This window comes from Mus caroli, unplaced genomic scaffold, assembly GCF_978045245.1.
Source record: "Mus caroli unplaced genomic scaffold, Mus_caroli_1 scaffold_2, whole genome shotgun sequence".
Lineage (NCBI taxonomy): Eukaryota > Metazoa > Chordata > Mammalia > Rodentia > Muridae > Mus > Mus caroli.
In genome coordinates, this window is record NW_028227257.1 from 144,624,055 (window position 1) to 144,646,121 (window position 22,067).

A 22,067-nucleotide genomic window follows, 5' to 3' on the forward strand; every position below is an offset into this window, starting at 1 on the left:
TTTAGCATCTGTTACTTAAACAGCAGTAGCCACAAGTGTTGTAGGCTCAAGCAAGAGGAGGTCCTTGTGAGACTACTTCAGCATAGGCAGGATGACTGATAAACATGGACTTCTTGCTACTCCCTCAGAGGGTCTTCGAAGAGAGTTCTGGCTCTCTACAGTGCCCTGGGTTTGAATTCACTAAGGATCATCATTGAATTAGCCCCACGGAAGCCAGGTGGGCTATGCTCCGCAGTAATACATGAGTTAGCATATAATATACTTACTTATCCCTTAGAGCATGAAGGACAGCCATGACCCTAGATTAAGTGGAGCCTAGAATTTGTTAAGCAACTGCTAGTTATGGAAAATGCATGGGTAATAAGAAAACAGCATTTTTGTTGGTAAGGTTAGGAATTTGCCATGATTTTAATAACTAATATGTTCCCTCTACAATGGGATATGATGGAAGACAGAATTTGTAGGGTGTTTCAGTCTATTTCTCTTCTTATAATGGAACAGCACAGACTGGATGATCACTAAAAGAACAGAATGTGTGTCTCACAGTTGTACAGGTTATGAAGACAAGACAAGATGAAGACATCGGTGCTTAGTGAAGACTTTGTGTGCTGGCATGGAAAAAAAGACACCACACACTCAGCTCTAATCTTCTCTTAATCCCATAATAAGGGCCCCCACCCGCATTACCTCATCTCCTTCTAATGAAAGTGCCCTACCTCCAAATACCACCAACCTACTGAGAGTTAAATTTCCACTATATGAAATTGTAGGGAATATATTCGACTCATGACATAAGCTCAGTCGGAATGTTTTTGAAGGCGAAGATTTGTGATGTTCGCCTGAGTAAGAAGTTATCTTGAGACAAACTGTAATCTCTAGCTGATGTAATTTTCACAAGTATGTGTTAGTTAAAATTAAAAAAAAAAAACTAAACTTAACTTGAAGGTATTTGCAACTCAATGCCACTGTCAAGGATTACTTCTTTAAATGGGAGTGACCACAGAGGAAAAAAAAGAGAGTGGAGAAATGCAACTGGGGGGGGGGGGGAAGCAAAAAAGAATCATATAAAGAATGCAGTCATGTTTCCACAGAATCCATGGAAGGGTTCCCAACTTGCCATTAGATGAGACACTCTTAGGTTCTCTTTGTTGTTGCTTTGTTTACTTTTTTGATATTATAATTTGATTTGTCTATTTTGTGAAACAAATACTATAGAAATGACCTAGTTGAGAATTAATTTGGAGATATGGTGGTTTGTGTGTGTAATTCCCTCATGTAGAAGGCTAAGGAAGAATTGTCATGAGTTTGAAATCAGTCTGTGTATATAGTGAGTTTCAGGATAGTCTGAGCTATGGTGTAAGACTGTCTGGAAGAGTAAAAGTAAGTCCAAACTGTGGTTGGTGGTTTGAGTATGAAGTATCCTTCACAAGTTCATACATATAGTACATGCAACAAGTGCAATTTTGGACATTTTTAGACTGTGGTGGTTTGAATAAGAATGGTCTCCACAGGCTCATATATATGAATGCTGAGTCACCAGGGAATGGCACTAATTGTTAAAGGACAGGAAATGAGTGTGAGGGAGATGCTGAAGTGTAGTTCCCCACAACTGATGGCTTCTGATTAAGGTGTGGGAAGAGAAGGGCTCAGTTCTATTTTCAGGGCAGGCTACTGAGAGTTTTACCATGCTCCAGTGATGTATAGACAGCACAAAGAGGACTTGGTTGGTTGGTTGGTTGGTTGGTTGGTTGGTTTTTCTTTTTCTTCTTATTTTTGTTTTCTACTTCTTAGATGGGGTGAAGGATATGGAGAGACTGGGAGGGGACTGTGATCATGGTACATGATGTGAACCCCCCCAGGAAATTGGCGGAAGTGTTATATAGAAAGAGAAGAAAAAGAGTTACACTGGGGGTAACCTTTGAGGTTCCAAAAGCCCAAGCCACCAGACCCAGTCTCTCTGTTTCTGTCTCTGTCTCTCTCTGCCTGTCTCTGTCTCTGTGTCTCTGCCTCTGCCCCTCTTTCTCTCTCTCTTTCTCTCTCTCTCTCTCTCTCTCTCTCTCTCTCTCTCTCTCTCTGTCTCTGTCTCTCTCTCTCTCTCTCTCTCTCTCTCTCTCTCTCTCTCTCTCTCTCTATCTCTCTCTATCTCTCTGCCTGTAGATCAGGGGGTGGCCCCAGCTATTTTTCCAGGTCCATGCTACCATGCCTGCCTCTGTGCTCCCCACCATAATGATGACACTCTGAAACTCTGAAACCGTAAGCCATTCCAAATTACATACTTCCTTCGTAAGAGTTGCCATGGTCACGGTGTCTCTTCACAGTGGTGGAACACTAAAACATGGAGCTTTTAGGAGTTGGGGATCTTATTGGAAGAAGCACCACTGAGAGGCAGGTTTGATAGCCTAGCCCCACTAATCCCTTCACAGAAGTAAAGCCATTGGGATCCAAACACCTTTCAAATACCCACCAGTTCTCAGTACTGACTCACTAGGGACCCAACTTTAGCTCCAGTTTCAGAAGGGAAAAATCACGTCCAGATCGCAAGCAACTGTGCTGCCTGGCATTTGTCATGTCACAGTGCTAAGTAAAGCTGGTGCTGGGTGAGTCTGTCCTGTTGTGTCTTATCAGCTTGCCTACTATCCCCCTCCCTCCTCCTGTGTTCTGTGCACTTGCTTCACATGCACCAGAATATTTCCACTTTTTCTTTTACTTCTTATTATCTCAGCTAGTATTTATTTATTATTGGCTCTTTTATTTTGGTGCTGGGGATCAAACCCAGGACTTCACATGTTAAATACATGGTATACATCCTCCAGCCCCAGTTTTTAATTTGTTTTGAACCTTATCTGTTGTGTTTTTCTTTCAAGAATCTATGTTTTCAATTATCACTGAATAATTTTCACTTATTCTTCAACAGCTTGATATGTGTATATAACATATTTTATCATATCCGTATCTCATTCCCCTGCCCCAGCTCCCTCACTGCTATGTCTCAACATGTTCCATAAATATATATGTATGTGTATATATATATGTATGTATATATATATATGTATATATATATATGTGTGTGTATATATATGTATATATATGTATATATCTGAGTTTAGAGCTGCTGGCTTGTGGGTAAGTGTAAGGTTATTGATTAGACTATGGGCAATTTATCAGTGACTATATTCTTGCAGAAAGGTGGATCCCCTTCCCAGCAGCCATTTACTGCCAATAGCTCTTCAGCTAGGTATAAAGCCATGAGAGCCCCTCCTCCATCCAAACAAGAACACTGAAGGGCCCAACTTTGTGCAGGTAAACCAGTAAATGCTATGAAATTCATGAGTGCTGTGGCCATGTCATATCCAGAGACAGTGTTTCCCAACACTCCATCCCAGCCCTCTGGCTCTAACATTCTTCCTGATTGATACCTCTTCCACCACGTTCCCTGACCCTTGAGCAGGAAGTTATATTCATTACTTTTATGTTATCATAAAATACCATTACCAAGAGCAACTTATAGACAGAGTTTATTTTGGCTTACAGTTCCAGAGAGGAAAGAGTCTATCAAGACAGAATAGAGGCATGTTCAAAACTGTCAGGCATGCAGCAGGCATCACAAGCTGAGAACTCCTGTCCTCAATGGCAGGCAGGCAGCAGGAGAGAAATAGCAAAGCCCACCTGTGGTGATGCACTTCCTCCAGCACGGTTGCACCTCCTAAACTTCTCCAAACAGCACCACCAAGTAGAGGCAAAGTATTCAGATAGCCAACCATAGGAGGAACATCTCACTCAAACCACCACAGGCTGAGATAGAGAGGTCCCATTTAGAGGTTTGTACCCAAAGGTTGTAAGTTGTAAGGCTCTGCATTACCTTTGCCTGTTGCAAAAACGAAGCTTCTTTGGCCAAAGTTCTGACACACAGTGGATGCTATATGTCTGACTTTAGGTATTGGCTATCAGGAAAGCCTTCTGCTTCTGCTTCAGATGCCATGAAACACTTCTGGAACCCAGGGAAGTTCCAGCCACAGTCCTGGCATCAGAAGAGGAACTTGCCTCCCAGGAAGATAATACCCATGGTTCTGACTCACACAACCAAGTCTGCAAAGTTGGCTTTGTTACGGCAATGCTCGCAGGTGATCACACAGCTGCACTTGAGAGGTGCTGATCAGCCTACACGTGTACAGTAATATGGGTGGGTTGCCTGGGTTTTGTTTAGTTATAGATGCTTTTTGTCGCTGCTCCTGCTCTTCCTCCATTTAAGCCTACAGCTGTGTCCGTGCTCTGAAAAGGGACTTGGGGGTCACTGGGCCCCTTTACCAGTTCCTCTTCTCCATGAGCCACATTGGTTAAATCTCATGGTTCTGCTTTTTGCCATTACATGTCTCTTCAAATGGTGTGCTGGGGAGAATGGCTGAGCCTAATACTGGGTCTGGGCTTCTTATAACACTCTGAAGACAGTCTCAGAACACCATCTTCACCAGTGTCTCCAAACTTCTTACTGTGAGACACTACTGCCCTGTAGGGTTAGGACCTACCCTAATGATGTATTTTAACCTGATTCTCTCCACAAAAGTCTGGAGCTAAGACCACACTCTGAAATATCCAGAATGGGAACTACCACTTACCCTTCTCTCAAAACACAATCAGGCTATAGTGCCTGTGTTTGTCAAGTGTGAAGTCTCCCTGTTACCTGCAGACTAAAATCCTGAGCTCACTGAGTCTGAACGATATGGCTTCTGCTGAAGTTGGCACCCTCAGCCCTGGCCTCTCCTCCCGTCACTCGAATTCCAGTCTCTGGCTATGGCTTGCTTCTTCATGCCTTAAGGACTTCCTATTCTGTCTTCCTGAGTATGTCCATTTACCAGATCTGTTTCCCACTCAGGCTCAGATTAGCTAGCACTCTGTCTCAGAAGTCTGTCTTGGCATTCTTCCATCAGCTCCAGATCATTCTACCATCCTCTTGTATGAAAAGTTTGGTAAAGAACTGAATCTAAGTACTTACAATGCTGTCTTCCTCACTAGACTGTGAGCTGCCCAAGAATGAAGCCTGCATCTGGTTGCTTATTGCACCACCCACCATGACAGGATGCCCAGTACACAATGGTTCCTTGATAAATATTTTCACAGTGAAAGAATGCCTAGATGGTCATTGGGGATTCTGAACAGATGCAATGAAAACATGCAGCAGACCTGAAACCACCACCTGAAGGACCACTGCTCCATTTAATTAATTGTTCAGGATGGCAGGAACCTTCCATGAAGCTGCCTCTTGGTTTCTCAATAGCTACACTGTGAAACAGACTCCTTGAGGCTCTGAGCTGGGAGACACTCAAGAGATCATGAAGCAACAAACTTCTGTTGTTTGAGCCATCCACTTTACTATGGCAACACTGTCACAAACTGATGTGCTAGCTTTTTTGTGTTTGTGTTTTAAGGAAAAGGAGAGGAGAAAATAAGGACCTTAATTGTCACTGTTATTGTTAGAGCCAGAACTGGTATCCCTGCCTCTTGGTTTCTCTCAGAAAAGAGGAAATGCCTTGCCTGATGTGGAGATATTGCTGCATGGCTCCTGAGAGTGTGAGCCATGCTGTCCTGCCCCTCATCAAGCAAGAGGTCTACAGTAAGCTGCCTAACTTTCCCCAACACAGTTTCTCCACCTGGGAAATAGAGAAATACCCTCTTGAAGATTGTCTGGACAAAGCATTTAAAAAGTCCAGTGCCTAACAAGTGTTGGCATCTCCAGCCCCAAACATCCACTAGTTACTCAATGAGCCAGATATTTTAGTACAGTGTGTCGTCAGTTGTAGTTAACTTTTGGGAAGCTTGCCTTGTATGCACTTATAATAACCAAACATATGAAAACCAGAGGCTTAGTCACAGTGGCCACCCACTCCCTTTTTGTACACACAGATAGTGCTTGATTTCATTTGGTCAATTTGGACACTAACACAGATAACACTTTCCTGATTCACCAGTATCTTATCAAAACATTCAAAATGATTCTTGATGATATTTGACCCATGAACACTTTGGAGCCTTCTGTTCTTCCACAGCTAGCAGTGAGGAAGGCATGCCCGCTATATGTGTGTGGCATACATGGCTGTTTAGTTAAAGTAATGGATGTTTCTCTCCACTGCGCTCTCCAGGAACAATAGTCTTTTTCATGCCATCTCTTCACATTTACTCAGCGAAAAGTTTCCACCTCCTGATACTTCTCCTCTTTCATGATCAGAACAAGGAAGGCAGAAGGGAAAAGTTAGTGCCCATCATGCTTTGCCAACACTATGCTGCTTCATTTCTCATCCCCTACTCTATCTATAGGGTCAGCAGCACTCCTCACGCAGAACACAGAAGTAGGGAGCTGCCAACGTGAGGACAGCTGCTACTGGGATCGCTCAGACAACACTGCCTCCTCAGTCCTTTGCCAGGCCTTGCTGAGTCATTTGTGCACTGGAGTAGCACATAGCCTGTCCCTGCTAATCCCTTTAAGAACTCTTCCCAAATTCTTTTCCAAGCTTAGGAAAGCAATGCACGGACAGAAGGATGGAAAATGTCAACTCCTCTTCCCTGATATTAGAATATTTCCAGAGCCTCCTTGGTCTGATCTCAGAGCTGTGACTCAGTTTTGACATTGGTAGATCACCAGAATTGAGGAATAGTGGTGGAATATTTGGAAGGTGAGGCTTTCTGTATTGTGTGTGTGATTTGTGTCTCTGTGTGTGTGTGTGTGCTTATATGTTTGTGGGTTTGTGTGTGTGTCTATATGTCTATGTACCTGTAATATGTGTCTGTCTCTATGTTTATATGTCTATGTGTGTGTTCGTGTGTGTGTGTGTGTGTGTGTGTGTGTGTGTGTGTGTGTGTATTTGTATGGCTGTGCCTGTGTTTGCACTAATCTGCAGACAAGCAGTGAAAGTCCATTAGACTTCAGCATTGATTTATAACATAGTATCAGATTCTCTGGTTCAAGAGACTGCAGAGGCAAGTCTGTGAGTTGGATATCAGCCTGGATGATGTCAAGAGAGCCTAACCACTAGCTTTTTCAGTATGGAGTCACAGTAGCTTTCCATGGTTTATCAACTGGGAAAGCTGGGGGTTTGTTCTGGTTTCAGTTCCAATAATGGCACCCAGCAGTTCTTTCCAGTAACTGGCCTTTGTTACATGATGTGGAGTCTTTTGTCCTCCAAGACACACACTTGGTGCTTAGGTGGGGGGTGGGGGGCAGAAATAAAGTCCTAGCTCTCCAGATCCTGGGAATATCCTCAAATATTTACATAACTTTGGAAGCTTGTCGTGCATTCTGCAGTAGGGATTTTCATCAAGTTTTGGCACACAAGCAACAGCAGTATAATGTTGGGGGTGGGGAACGCTGGGGCCACTCTGGCTAACAAATAAGTCCCCTGGAACTGATGTTTTCATATAACAACTTTATGGATTCTGTAAAGTGTTCTTTCCCACTCATGAATGGTACTTGTACTACATTTTTTACCCTCCTTACATTTCTCTGTAAGATATTTAATGATCAGCATTTTAAAACTGAAAATAATTTTTACAAAGAATGGGCAGAAACTCTGAAGGCCCACCACTGTCCATTCCAGTTAAGTGACAATTGGTCTTGGACAGAAAGAAAGAAAGAAAGAAAGAAAGAAAGAAAGAAAGAAAGAAAGAAAGAAAGAAAGAAAGAAAGAAAGGAAGGAAGGAAGGAAGGAAGGAAGGAAGGAAGGAAGGAAGGAAGGAAGGAAGGAAGGAAGGAAGGAGAAATATTAACAAGATAAAATAAGTAAATCTCCTATACCTATCTGTTCTGTTGCTGTGAAGAGACACCATGACCAAGGCAAGCCTAGGTTTAGTCTATTATTATCATGGTGAGGAGCATGGTGTCACGTAAGCAGACATGATTCAGGAGAACTAGCTGAGAATTCTACATCTGGATCTACAGGCAGAGAGGCATACACTGGGCTTGGCATGAAATTTTTGAAACTTCAAAGCCCTCCATTAGTAATACATTCCTCCAACAAGATTACACCTACTCCAATACTCTAATCCTTTCAACCAGTGTGTATTTTTATCAACCACTACATTCTACTCCATAGACTTGTCCTCATATCATAATACAAAAATGCATTCCATCTGTACTGGCTGGTTTTATGTCAACTTGACTCAAGCTAGAGTCATCAGAGTCATCAGAGAAGAAAGAGCCTCAATTAAGAAAACAACTCCAAAAGATCAAGCTGTAAGACACTTTCTTAATTATTAATCAATGGAGGAGAGCTCAAGTCATTGTGGGTAGTACCATCCCTAAGCTGGTGGTTCTGAGTTCTATAAGAAATCAGTCTGAGCAGGCCAGGGCCTCTACATCAGCTCTTGCCTCCAGGATCCTGCCCTGTTTGACTTTCTGTCATGACTTCCTTCAATGATAAACAGTGTTGCGGAAGTATATACCAAAGAAACCCTTTTCTCTCCAACTTGCTTTTTGGTCACGGTGTTTCATCACAACAATAGAATCCCTAACTGTCTAATTTCAAAATTCCCCATAGTTTATCACAGTCTCAACACTATTTAAAAGTCCAAAATTCAGTCTCTGGGATTCATGGCAATATCTTAACTATAAGTCCCTGTAAAATCAAAATCAAAATGCAGATCACATACTTCCAACATAGAATGGCACAGAAAGTGCATTATCATTACAAAGGGGAGGAAAGGGAACACCGTGAGGAAACACTGGACCAAAGCAAGGTTAAAAACCACATAGGGCAAACTCCAAGTTCTGCATCTCCATGTCTGATGTCAAAGCACTCTTCAGATCTCCAACTCCTTTCAGTTTTATTGACAGCAACACATCTCTCTTTGGGATTGATTCCACATCTTGTTAGCAGTTCTCCTTGTCAGGTATCCCATATTCTAGCATCTCTAGCATCTTGGGATCTCTAACAAAAATCTAGACTTTACCTTCACAGCATCTCACAATGGTTTCTCCAGTCCTCCATGCAGGGACACCCCAGACACATGCCTGGCCTCAGAGGTTTTCCTTAGCTGTCAAGAGAGATTCCATAACTCCTTTCTCGTATCATTGACTATAATTCCAGAATCATGTGACCCAAACTGCCAGATTTTGCTGTTTGATGAAAATGGAGTCTGGCTCCCTTGTTAAATAACATTTGCAACAGCTTTCTGTTATTGATTGTTTCCTTCTCTACTTAAGCTTTTCTTTCATTCTTTTTCACAGGTCTTGTCCTAAGGTCACTACTTCCTTTATTCCATGTAGCATTAGACTTTCCTTTAAACTTTTTATCTCTTTAGGCACTGGTCTTAACTCCATTACACTCCCTGGTGCTTCTTTTCTCCTTAAACTTTACATTTTGTATCTCTCTTAGTCTAACTTGCTCTTTTCATGATAGCACTCCATAAAAGTGATTACTGAGACCACACAACACAGACAATAATGAGCTATCTTAAAATCTCCTCTGCCACTGCCATTAATCCAAAAGTCTTCAATTTAGCCTCAGGCAGGCTATTTTTAGACAAGGGGCAAGAAGCAGCCACATTCTTTGCCAAAGTATCACACACACACACACACACACACACACACACACACACACACACAAAATGGTCTCTAGGCCACTTACTAATATTCTTCACCTCTGAAACTTCTTGAGTCTGGCCATCATAATATATACATTATTCTCAGCACCACTGTCTCCCATGCTCCTACTAGTATGGCCTATTTATCCCCACTTAAAGCATTCAACTGGTTTCTTAATCCAAACTCCCAAAGTCCACATTCACCAACAAAGCAGCATGGTCAGGCCTACCACAGCAAAGCTTCACTCCTTGGTACTAGCTTCTGAAGAATAGCTTAGAGCTACATTTTGATCTGCAAGCAGAGAGCAAGACACTTGGCTTGGCATGGGCTTTTGAAACCTCCTCAAAGCCCACCCCCAGTGGCACACTTACTCCAACAAAGCCACACCTCCTAATCACTTCAAATAATGTCACTAGATACAAAACATGCTCAAACAACTACACTATTGTTATATCAAAAAGAGCAATGTTGAGGGCTAGACATGGCTCAGTAATGAAGAACATTTGTTGTTCTGGCAGAAGACCAGTGTTCAATCCTCAGTACTCACACGGTAATACTCACACGATAGCTCACAACATCTGTAACTCAAGTTCTAAGGAATCAAACATCTTCTTCTGACCCCCCTCCCCCAGAGGCCTAAGGCACACATTTGATACATGTACATATTTCAGAGAAAACATTCATACATATAAACCTAATTTTTAAAAAAGAGCAATGTTGTCTGTAAGCAACATGGGTGGGAGACACTACTGTATTGATCCATGTATACTCCAGTAATTTTTCATGAACTAATCTCTTCATTCTGAAGTGCTGATGTTGCCATGAGGATGCTACATAGCTCTCTATTACAACAGTCTTGGTAAGGCCAGATTTCACTGTTTGACCTGGCTTATGCCCACTGGAGACCACTGATACACTTCCCCCAACATGCTGTTCTTGCTGCTTCAGCTGCCACCTGGGTTGTGACAGACTCAAGTGCAGTACTTGGCCCCTGCCTCTCCCATCAACCACACTTCACTGCTTAAAGTGCCACAGGCCACACAGACAATGCTCATTCTCAGTACACTTGCACCCCAGAAATGAAAACAACTTGGCCATGGTGTTTGATCCTCTTAATAAGTTCTTGACAACAGTTTGCAGAATTTTGAAAATTTTTTTCTCTGTGTTCATGAAGGAAATTGGCCCATAGTTTGGGTTCTTTTTGTTTTGTTTTGGACTTTGTTGACATTTGTTTTCTTATTGCATCCATATTTAATAACTTTGGTACCAGGCCTTGGCTATCTGTGTAGAAAGAGCTGGATAGTTTACAAAGAGTTTACCTTCCTGTTATTTTTGCTAGAACAGTTCAAGGCATAGTAGTGTTAGGTCTTCTTTAATGGCTAAACATATAGAACAACCAACAGCCTTGGGCAATAGTCTATGATGTTTGGGGATGTCTTTATCCTTTTGTATCCTATCCAAATGATTCAAGAAGACATACTCCTAGCACTGGAAGGTTTAGTGGTTGCACAGAATGTCTGTTTGGGGCATTGTCTCCTCCATTATATGATAACTTCATATATATGGTGCTCCTACAATAACAGGCTTCCACATAGATTTTCAAAAGGCTTTTAGTATTAGTTGTCCCTCCCCATCTTCCTCCCTTATCCTGGCTTCTCATCCCCTCCCCATTTAGTCCTCTTAGTTCCGCTTTATCTCTTTGCAGAACTATACTCTATTTCCCCTTCCTTGAAAGATCCCCTTCTCCCCCATGACCCCTTACTAGCTACTTAATCTCCATGGGTATTCCAATTGAAATAAAACAAGACTGAAACTTAAAAGGTAACATCAACATATAGGAGAAAACATGCAATATTTGTCTTTTGGTGTCTGGGTTACCTCACTCAGGATGACTGCATCTAGCTCCATCCATTTATTGGCAAATTTCTTGGTTTCATTTTTTTAACAGCTGAATAATATTCCATCATGTAAATGTACCACATTTTAATTATCCATTCATCAACTAATGGCCATCTCGGCTGTTCCCAATTTCTGGCTATTATGAATAAAACAGCAATAAACATGGGTGAGTGAGTGTCTCTGTAGTAAAACATAGAGTCCTTGGGTATATGCCCAATAGTGCTACAGCTGGATCCTTTTGTAAATCAATTTTCAGACTATTGAGGAAACTCCACACTAGTTGCCATAGTGTCTGGACCAGTTTGCACTTCCACCAGTGATGAATAATGTTCCCCTACCCCCTATCTTTGCCATAATGTGCTGTCATTTGTTTTATTATCTTGGCCATTCTGACTGGGATACAATGAAATCTCAAAGTAGTTTTAATTTGCATTTCCTCCAAATATCATTGCTTTCCCTCCATAACCTGATGGTAAATCCCTACTGCTGAAGACATGGTTTATTTATATCATCAAATATGTGTGTAAATTGAGCTGATGCCCAACTAAAAGCCTCATCCCTACTAAATAGTGTTCATGCTACTAGAAGATACTTTGTAGGCTACTGGAGGGGAAAGTAAACAATGTCACTCAGCTACAAACCCTACAACCTACAACAACAACAACCTGCCTGTAAGATATGCTGGTACAGTAATGAAATGTGTGGGGGTAGTCAACTAGTTTTTTATTCAAGGCCCACGACATGAGACATAATGTATACATTAACACTGATAAAGAGGCCAAGAAAATGATACTAGCTAGGTAACCTAGGTATGTCTAGGGCAAAACCTACTATTATTCTGCTAAAGTAATACAGCAAAAAATGATTTTTTTTCAGGATTCTTTTTTTTTTTTTAGGTATTTTCCTCAATTACATTTCCAATGCTATCCAAAAAGTCCCCAGTACACTCCCCCCCCCAGTCCCCCACCCACCCACCCCCACCCCTTGGCCCTGGCATTCCCCTGTACTGGGGCATATAAAGTTGGCAAGTCCAATGGGCCTCTCTTTCCAGTGATGGCCGACTAGGCCATCTGCAAAAAATGATTTTTAATGACATATTGGTATACGCATATGTGGTGGTTTGAATAAGAATGCCCCCATCATCATCAGAAAGTGACACTATTTGAGAAAGATTAGACAATGTGGCCTTTTTGGAGTAGGTATGACATTTTTGGAAAAAGTAACTTTGTGGTTTCAAAAGCCCATGCCAGGCCCAGTGCTCTCTCTTTCTCTCTCTCTCTCTCTCTCTCTCTCTCTCTCTCTCTCTCTCTCTCTCTCTCTCTCTCTCTCTCTCTCTCTCTCTCTCTCTCTCTCTCTCTCCCCCAATCAGGATATAGCTTTCACATACTTCAGCAGCACACCTGCATGCTGCCATGTTTCCCACCATAATAATAATGGAATAAACCTCTGAAACTATAAGCAAGCCTCCAGTTAAATGCTTTCTTCTATAAGAGTTGCCATGGTCATGGCATCTCTTCCCAGTAATAGAACAATGACTAAGACAACATATTTCACAAAAGTTTCTTCTTGCAGTGGGTGGTACTTAACACAGAGACCCACAGCTGGGCTGATCAGAGAGAGTGGAAGATTTGGAGCATTCAACCCTAAATGAGATCTTTATCAATTCCCCTCCCTCAAGGCTTAGGGTCTATATGGAAAGGAAGATTCTAAGAGCCAGAAGTACAGTTGACTCGAAAAAGAAAAAGTGTCTTCCAAACGCACGAACTCAGAGAGACTATAAGAGCATGCACAAGTTCAAGCCATCCAAAGTCCCAGCACATAGAAAGGGAAGGTGACACAAAGTCCAGCACATAGAAAGGGAAGGTGACACAAAGTCCAGCACATAGAAAGGGAAGGTGACACAAAGTCCCAGCACATAGAAAGGGAAGGTGACACAAAGTCCAGCACATAGAAAGGGAAGGTGACACAAAGTCCCAGCACATAGAAAGGGAAGGTGACACAAAGTCCAGTACATAGAAAGGGAAGGTGACACAAAGTCCCAGCACATAGAAAGGGAAGGTGACACAAAGTCCAGTACATAGAAAGGGAAGGTGACACAAAGTCCCAGCACTCACCAAGATCTTTACAGTTGCTATCTGCTGGAAAAGGAAAAATCCGTTTTCTGCAAAGGCATGTCACTAGGTGTATCAACAACATTCCAGAGAAGGCAACATGGCCCAAAAGGAGTTGAACAGCACAAGAGAGACTCCATGTTTATTGGTGCGTTTTGGTTTTGTTTTGTTTTTTATCTTGGCTATTGCTTTCTCTTTTTTTGAGGGGGTAGGGAAGTGGATAATATACAAAACAAAAAAGCAAAAAAAATAAATGATCGTCTGAAACCAAGGGGAGGAGAGAAGAGGAGAGTTCTGGGAAAGGGGAGAGTTGGACTTTATTAAAATGTCTTATGATTTTGTGCTCTAAAGTTATATTCAGGAAGTCAAATGCCAGGCATGGTGGCTCATGATTGCAATCTCAGCAAGTGAGAGATGAAAGATCATGAGTTTCAGGCCACTCTCAACTACATAGCAAGGCTTGAACAAAAACAACAGATGGCTCAGGTAGTAAAGGTACTTGCCACCAACTCTGACTACCTGAGTTCAATCCCAGACCGCACAAGATGGAAGAGAACTAACCCCTTCAAGTTTTCCTCTTATCTCCACATAGTGTGGTATGTGGGCATTCAGGCATGCACATACACACACATACACACACACACACACAAACACACACACACACACACACAAGTAAATATCATTTTACAAAATTTAAAAAGAAATCAAAGAACTAGCCAGAAATTAGTATAAAACATTTGCAACCCTGTACCTTTCACCAATGATAAGGACACAACTCAATAAGATGTAACCAGAAGTTTCAGAAGGAGTCAACATAAAGAGAAATAACCTAGCATTGTGATTCCAGCCACGGGGTATCTACTGCCCTCTTCTGACCCCCTCAGACTCTGAACTTACATACACACATTTACCTGATGCGCACACGTACACATAATTTAAAAAATAATAAAATCAAGTATAAAGAAATGCCTTGGGGTTAAGAGAACTGTCTTTTGTTTCAACTCCCACCATGCACAATCTAAATTCCTAAACACTGAATGGTCTAGTTCCAAGGAACCTAACACCCTCTTCTGACTTCTATAGGCACTGCATCCATGTGTACACAGACATATGTGTAGGCAAAATACCTATTTACATTTTTTAAATGTAAATTTCAAAGAATAGTATACTGTTTAAAAATAATAATAAAATAGCTCTTTCTTTTAAGAGTACACTAAACAAGAGTTGCCATGATGAACATCCCGAATTCTCACACACTGTTGAGGAATGCTGCATAGCAGAGCCATTTGGGAAAACTATTTAGCGGCCTCTTACAGAATTACACACATACCTACTACTTAATCCAGCAGTTCTCTTCCAAATATTTATTCAACAGAAACTAAGATATATATCCACAAAGACTTTGAATCAAGTGTTCATAGTTGATGTGTATATGGTAGCTCCAACAAGAAACAATCTAAACGTCCATCAACAAGTACAGGAATAAACAGATTACTGTATGTTTACACAATGGAACACTGCCCAGGTTTTTAAAAGAACATACTGCTGATAAACAGAGCACGGGTAATTTCACAAGACATGATGTTGGGCAAGAGAAGAAACAAAAGCATGTTCGTGGTGCATTGTCATCCATACAAAAGCTAAGAAGAAGCTGATCGGGCCATGTGTCTAGTAGCCAGTAGTAACCACCCCTGTGGGTCAAACAGGGTTTACGCTAATCAGGGAAGATTTGTGCAGTTCAACGTTTGTAAAATGGATTGCAACTATTGTAATGCTTTGTTGAATTGTCAATTTGGCATGGTCTCGAGTCATCTGGGAAGAAATTTTCAGTGGGAAAGTGTCTAGATCAGAATAGGCCTGTGGACATGTTGGGGGCAGGAGGTTGTCTTAAATTAACTGATGTGGGAGTACCTGGCCTGAAAGTGGGCAGCACCATTCCCAGCTTAGGGTCCTGGACTGTGTAAGAGTACAAGAAGCTAGACAAGCAGTGAGCATGCATGTGTCCATTTTCCTCTGTTCTTGGCTGTGGGCATGATGTGATCCAGTGTCCTGGTGCTGTAACTTTCCTGTGGTGATGGCCTGAATCTTTAATAGTTCACCTATTTTCTGCTCTTTTATTAGCAAAGCCATGCTTATAAGTGACCAGGACCTTGGCAGCATTTGCTCTGTTCCAAGCCCATTCCATGGGGCTATTTTTTGCTCTCTCCTTTATTTGCTAGTAATTTGGTATTCAAATAGGCAGCCATTTTGAATGGCAGCTACAAGCTCTGCCATAGAGTATGCAAAAAACATTAACTGAATAGGTCAGTATTTTTCCAAATACTCAGGACTCTCTCCTCTGAGCTCTGGTCTAGCTTGGTGACAAGAATAGTTAGATTCCAAAAAATAAGCAAAATGGCTCCACATCAAGGACTCTCACCCAGAGAGATCCACAGATCCAGGTTATCGCAGATGTCCATGGACTTGGTGTCTCTGCCCATGGAGCTCCTCAAAGGCTTGAAGAATTGTTTGAGAGTTAGGAGAAAGAATGTATTTTTTCAAAAATACTAAAATAAGATGAAACAACAAAATTATAAATACCTAGAAAATGAAATGTTAATCCACTAAAAATAGCTTTACATAAGTAAATTATATATGTGTATTTATGTATATATATATGTGTGTGTGTGCAAAATATACACATATAAATTATACATTTATGTAAATAATACTAAATTTGTACAATAGTACAATTATAATGTACTTGGTAAAAGATGAAGGAAGGGGCATGCCTTAGTAGCACGATGCCAGGAAAATACTGCCTTGATTACATCACAACCACATTTCTGTTCAATGAATACTATCCTACACTTTTCTTTTTCTGTCTTTCTTTCCTTTTAGATTTAACTTTATTTCTTTAGTGATTGCTACAATGGCTCTTTCATTTCTATAACCATAACAGAAGTTATTCTTCATGGCCATGACAACTAGAAGTCCAAAATTCTTGAACAGAGAATTTTCAACGCACACCAGACATCTAGCAATAACCAGAGCCTCTCTCTGGCCCCTCAGTGGGCAGCACACAAGGATTCCCTCTGTTTCTTACACCATTGTCCTGAGTGTCATCCCAAAGTTTTCAAGGACACCTGACAGTGCTTTCTGTCTCATTATCTGGGACAGTAGTGGCAAACTACTCCCCTCCACTCAGTATCCCAGATCCTGGAAAATTCCTAGTGCATAAGTCATTTGAATCTGTGCTCCATTTTTTTGTTGTTGTTCCTGCTTGACCCTTGGGGTGGAATGGAAGGAATATTCTTTCATAATGGAGCAATGTGGGCTTAGAAATCAGCCAGACCTGCGTCATTTGTGTTTATCCTTGGAAAGGTCTCAGAGCTTGCTCATCATTTAACATAGGGTGGAACCATGACTGGGCTTGGAGTTCTAGTCCAGATCCTGCCAGTTATAGGCTTATTGACCTAACATGCATCTTTTCTTTCTAAGTCCATTTGTTTCCCTTTCGAGTGGAAGAACCCCAGTCTTATGCATAGAGCCACTCTCCCAATCCGCAAGGTGTGTGTCCAGCAAGGTTAGCACAATGCCTGGCATGCAGGGAGTGCTCAGAACAGTCGAGCAGAACGATTAATGGCCACCAGGGGCTGGAAGGACAGAAAACAGGGAGTGACTGCTTAGTGAATACAGGCTTCCTTGTGGAATGATAAAAATGCTCTGGGGCTAGATATCAGTGATGATTGCACAATTTTCTTAATGGACTGACTAACAAACCACTACACGCTGTAACATGATTAAAATGGAGGAGTGGGGATATAGTTCAGGGGTAATGTATTTGTCTAGCATGTATGAGGTCCTGAGTTTGATCCACACATCTCAATAACAAGATTAAAGCAGTCCGTTTATATTGCATGAACTTTACCACAATAAAAGATGAGTGCTGGTAGTTGTTCCCTGTGTTTATACCCCACGGGGTGAGAAGGAGGAAGAACCTAGAACCAGTCAGGAATGCCTATGAGAACAAGAACTGAGAATCAAGACAAAGGTCAGCACTGGGCATTGCGGTGGTGGCTGGAAGGGAGGGGCAGCAGAGCAGAAGGATAAGAAAAAAAAAAGAAAGAAAAAGAAAACAAATGGCATCACTTTCCAGACTCCATGGAACCAGCTGTGCTCAGTGAACTTTGTCATGGTCGTCTTGGTGTGCAGAGTGCAAGTCACAGATCAGAAGGAGATAGCAGGCCTGGAAGAAATGAGTCATGGGAGAGGAAAGGGCCGTCACTCACCCACCAAGGAAGGCACAACCACAAGGCAGCATGATATGGAACCCAGAACTCCCTCTGCATCCTCTGGAAGTGACTAACATTTCCATCGCCTGCCACCTCTCAGCTCCATCTGTTCTCTCATTCCCTGCTGTAACTCTGCTCCTGGATGACCTGAATGAGACTCAGATGGAACAAGCCCTCACTTGGAAATATAACTACTGAATATAACTGCTGCCACCCCTTGCCACTTCAGAGATGCCTGACTCTGAACAATCTATCTCATTTTTCTTTCCTTTTCTTAATGTGTGTGTGCGTGTTCATATGTGTGAGTGCAGTCACCTGTGTCTCGTGATGCTCATGTGGAGTCAGAGGACTATGTCAAGGGTGGTCCTCACCCTCCATGTTCTTTGAGGTTGGGTTCATTGTTGAACACTGGTTTCATCAAGCTCATCCATATGAGAGTGTCTACAGGTCCTTCTGTCTCCATCTCCACCTTCCATCTCATCATAGACTCACCTTCTACCTCCATCTCCACTACACCCTGCTTTACATGGGTTCTGGGGATGTGAGCTTAGGTTCTAACTATTGTATGGCAAGCGCCTTAATTTTGGAACCGTCTCCCAGCCCCAATTTGCTTGACTTTTCCAAAATTCCTCATGAAACAGAAAAACCTTGCCCATAATCCTGCTCATAATGCTGTCAGGAATAGTCCATGTGACAGGCAGTGAAGAACAACCTCCGAGCAGACTCCTGATAAACATAGTCTCTTTCCCCTCCAGAGAATCCATTTTCTCTTTCCACCAGCCCACAAAGTAAGAGAGGATGTGGAATTAGACAGTGAATAAAGGAAGGATCCACCTGGCATGATAAGTGAGCACAAAAGATGACTTTTTAAATCATCCTAGGAATGCAAACAGCATAAATGGCCATCAGCAGATGAATTCATACATGCACATTAAATATTTACACGGCCAAACAGGTACCCATGAGAAAAAGAAGCCAGGCATACACAAAAAAGAACATAACCATGTGGCAATATTCAAATGAAGTTAATAAGTAGTCAAAACTAACTACAATGATAGGAATCAGAATAGCAGTTAGCTTTGGGGTGCTCCTGACCACATAGGAACACATAAAAGACCTTGAAAAGGCTGAAAACATGCTACATCTTGATATCCTTGGTCTTTACGTGTATAAAAAACTCATTAAGGTGTGTATGTAGGCTTATGTTATACTACAATAGCCTGGGGTTGGAAGTGGGGACCTGACATGGATGTCTACAAGGACATACTACCAAGATGCCCCCAAATCCAAAATACCAAGACCTGTGTCCCATCCCCAAATCCCATGAAGAAGAATACCAACTCCTGAAAGTTATCTCCTGACCTCCACATGAACACCTTTGGCATGCACATGGCTGCAGTCATTCACACATGCACACACACACACACACACACACACTAGTGAGGTTTAATACATTGATTTATTTTGTGTACATGTGTATATTGTGTGTGAGAGGTATGTGTGTGCTGAGGTTAAAGGACAAATTCAGGGGACAGTCTGCACTTCCACCTTGTTTTTGAGGCAGGGTCTCTTTGTTATCCACTGCTACACATTATCTCACACTGGGCAGACCTTGAGGTTCATGGTTGGGGTGTCTCACACCTCCACATCCAGGAGTGCTGGGATTACAGACATATACCACTCTATCTGGCTTTTTATATGGACTCTGAACAACTGAACTCGGAGCATCAGGCTTTCATGGCAGACATTTTATCCACTAAACCATCCCGAGTTTAGGTTGTTCCTACTATCATTTACACCAGCTGTTTTATCTCTTTCTCTAGGAAGAGTGTGGTTAAGTGGGAAGACAAGCAAGTCTAATACATTGATACCTTCCACAAACACAGTTAGTTGATGAACTACAAGCACTTCACCGTCTTCAGGGTTGTGCTCACGGTTCTACTGAGCTGTCACTGGTACCCTCTAATGGCCTTTGTAGTGTTCTAAGGCTGGAAATAGAGACACAAATCTGGGCACATTTCCAGCCATTTGGCTACTTTTTCATTGTGGGCAACTTCCCACACGATGAATCGCTCCTCTCCAAGACCCAAGTCAGGAACTAAATTCACTTCTTCACCCTCTCTTAGAGCTGTATACAGACATATAAGCCAGTCTCCAGCAATCAAATATGAACTAAACATGACCATAACAAAGGAAGCAAGCTGCAGGCACCACACAGAACCCATTTTCTGGCAAGGAAAATAAGAGTAGTCGACAGCTCTCTAGGCCCCAGGATCAAAATTTTGGCAACACAAATGATCTGAGAAGCCAGCATCTTGTGGCATCTCAGAGGCACATTTTCCACATCAGTGGCCACTGTTCTTAGGCAAGAAGCTCCCCAGATGATTCTGGTCCTGCCAATGTGTCTGTGAGGTAAGCAAGCATATAATAAATCCTTTCCTTGCCTGGACTGGGAGCCCAAAATAAATTGACCAGTATAACAGTATCCCCCAGGGAAACAAACCCAACCATGTACAAATTTTCATGTAATACATACACAGGGAAGAAACTCTCCACGTGGGGAAGTTGGTTCACACATTTCTTAGCATTGGCTAGCTTGAAATCTAGTTTCAGGAGAGAGACTCAAGTGACTATGGTGCTTGAGGGCCATGAAGCATTTTCTTATTTTCAAACAGAATTCAGTTTTTGTTCTTGAAGCCTTACAACTAACTAGATAGAACAAGCCCACCTACATCACCAAGAGTAGCAATCTTTCATAAACCCAGCTGATTCTAGATACAAGCTGCATCTGTAGACTAACTTCACAGATCCACTTAACCTAAAAGTCCCATCACACCCACCAACACAAAATCCCAGGGATGAGTGTGACCTTTCACCTTAAGACTTCTTGTATCAATATTCATAAAGGAAATTGGTCTGAAGTTCTCTTTCTTTGTTGAGTCTTTGTGTGGCTTAGGTATCAGAGAAATTGTGGCTTCATAGAACAAATTAGGTAGTGTACCTCCTGTTTTATTTTGTGGAATAGTTTGAAGAGTATTGGTATTAGGTCTTCTTTGAAGGTCTAAGAGAACTATGCACTAAACCCATCTGGTCCTGGGCTTTTTTTGGTTGGGAGACTATTAATGACTGCTTCTATTTCTTTAGGGGATATGGAACTTTTTAGATGGTTAATCTGATCCTAATAAGTGTATATTATCCCAGAAGCTTAGAATACTCAAGATACAATTTGCAAACCACATGAAACTCAAGAAGTTCAAAGTGTGAATACTTCAATCCTTCTTAGGAGGGGGAACAAAATACCCATGGAAGGAATTACAGAGACAGTGTGGAGCAAAGCTGAAGGCATGACCATCCAGAGACTGCCCCACCTAAGGATCCATCACACATACAACCATCAAATCCAGACACTATTGTGGATGTCAACAAGAGCTTGCTGAAAGGAGCCTGATATAGCTATCTCCTAAGAGAATCTGCCAGTGCCTGACAAATACAGAAGTGGATCCTTACAGCCATCCATTGGACAGAGCACAGGGTCCCCAATGAAAGAGCTAGAGAAAGTACCCAAGGAGCTGAAGGGGTTTGCAGCCCCATAGAAGGAACATCAATATGAACTAGCCTGTACCCCCAGAGCTCTCTGGGACTAAACCACCAACCAAAGAAAACATGGTGGGACTCATGGTTCTAGCTGCATATGTAGGAGAGGATGGCCTAGTCGGTCATCAATGGAAGGAGAGGCCCTTGGTCCTGTGAAGGGGAATGGCAGGGCCAGGAAGCAGGAGTGGGTTGGTCAGCAGGGTGAGGAGGCAAGTGATAGGGGGTTTTCGGAGGGGAAACCAAGAAAGGGGATAACATTTGAAATGTAAATAAAGAAAATACCTAATAATTTTTTAAAGGGGGTGGAAGGAGGACTTCTTGTTTGAGCAAAACTTCATCCAGGTCAGAGAAGTGGCTCAGGATCCAAGCTTGACTTGACATTGAGTTCAATGCCTGCTAAGCTGACACGATGAAAAGAGACAACAGAGTCCTACAAGTTGTGGATGCACACAGTAAGTCCATGAAAATTGTTTTAAATGTATGCATAGTTTAATACTGAGCAAGTCAAAGCAGGTAGCATCCCACTCCATCAAGATCTAACCTAGCTGCCACTGTCTCTTTGGACTGTAACCACAATGTCCTTCTGGTCCACTCTCCTGCCCAACCCACCAAGATGAC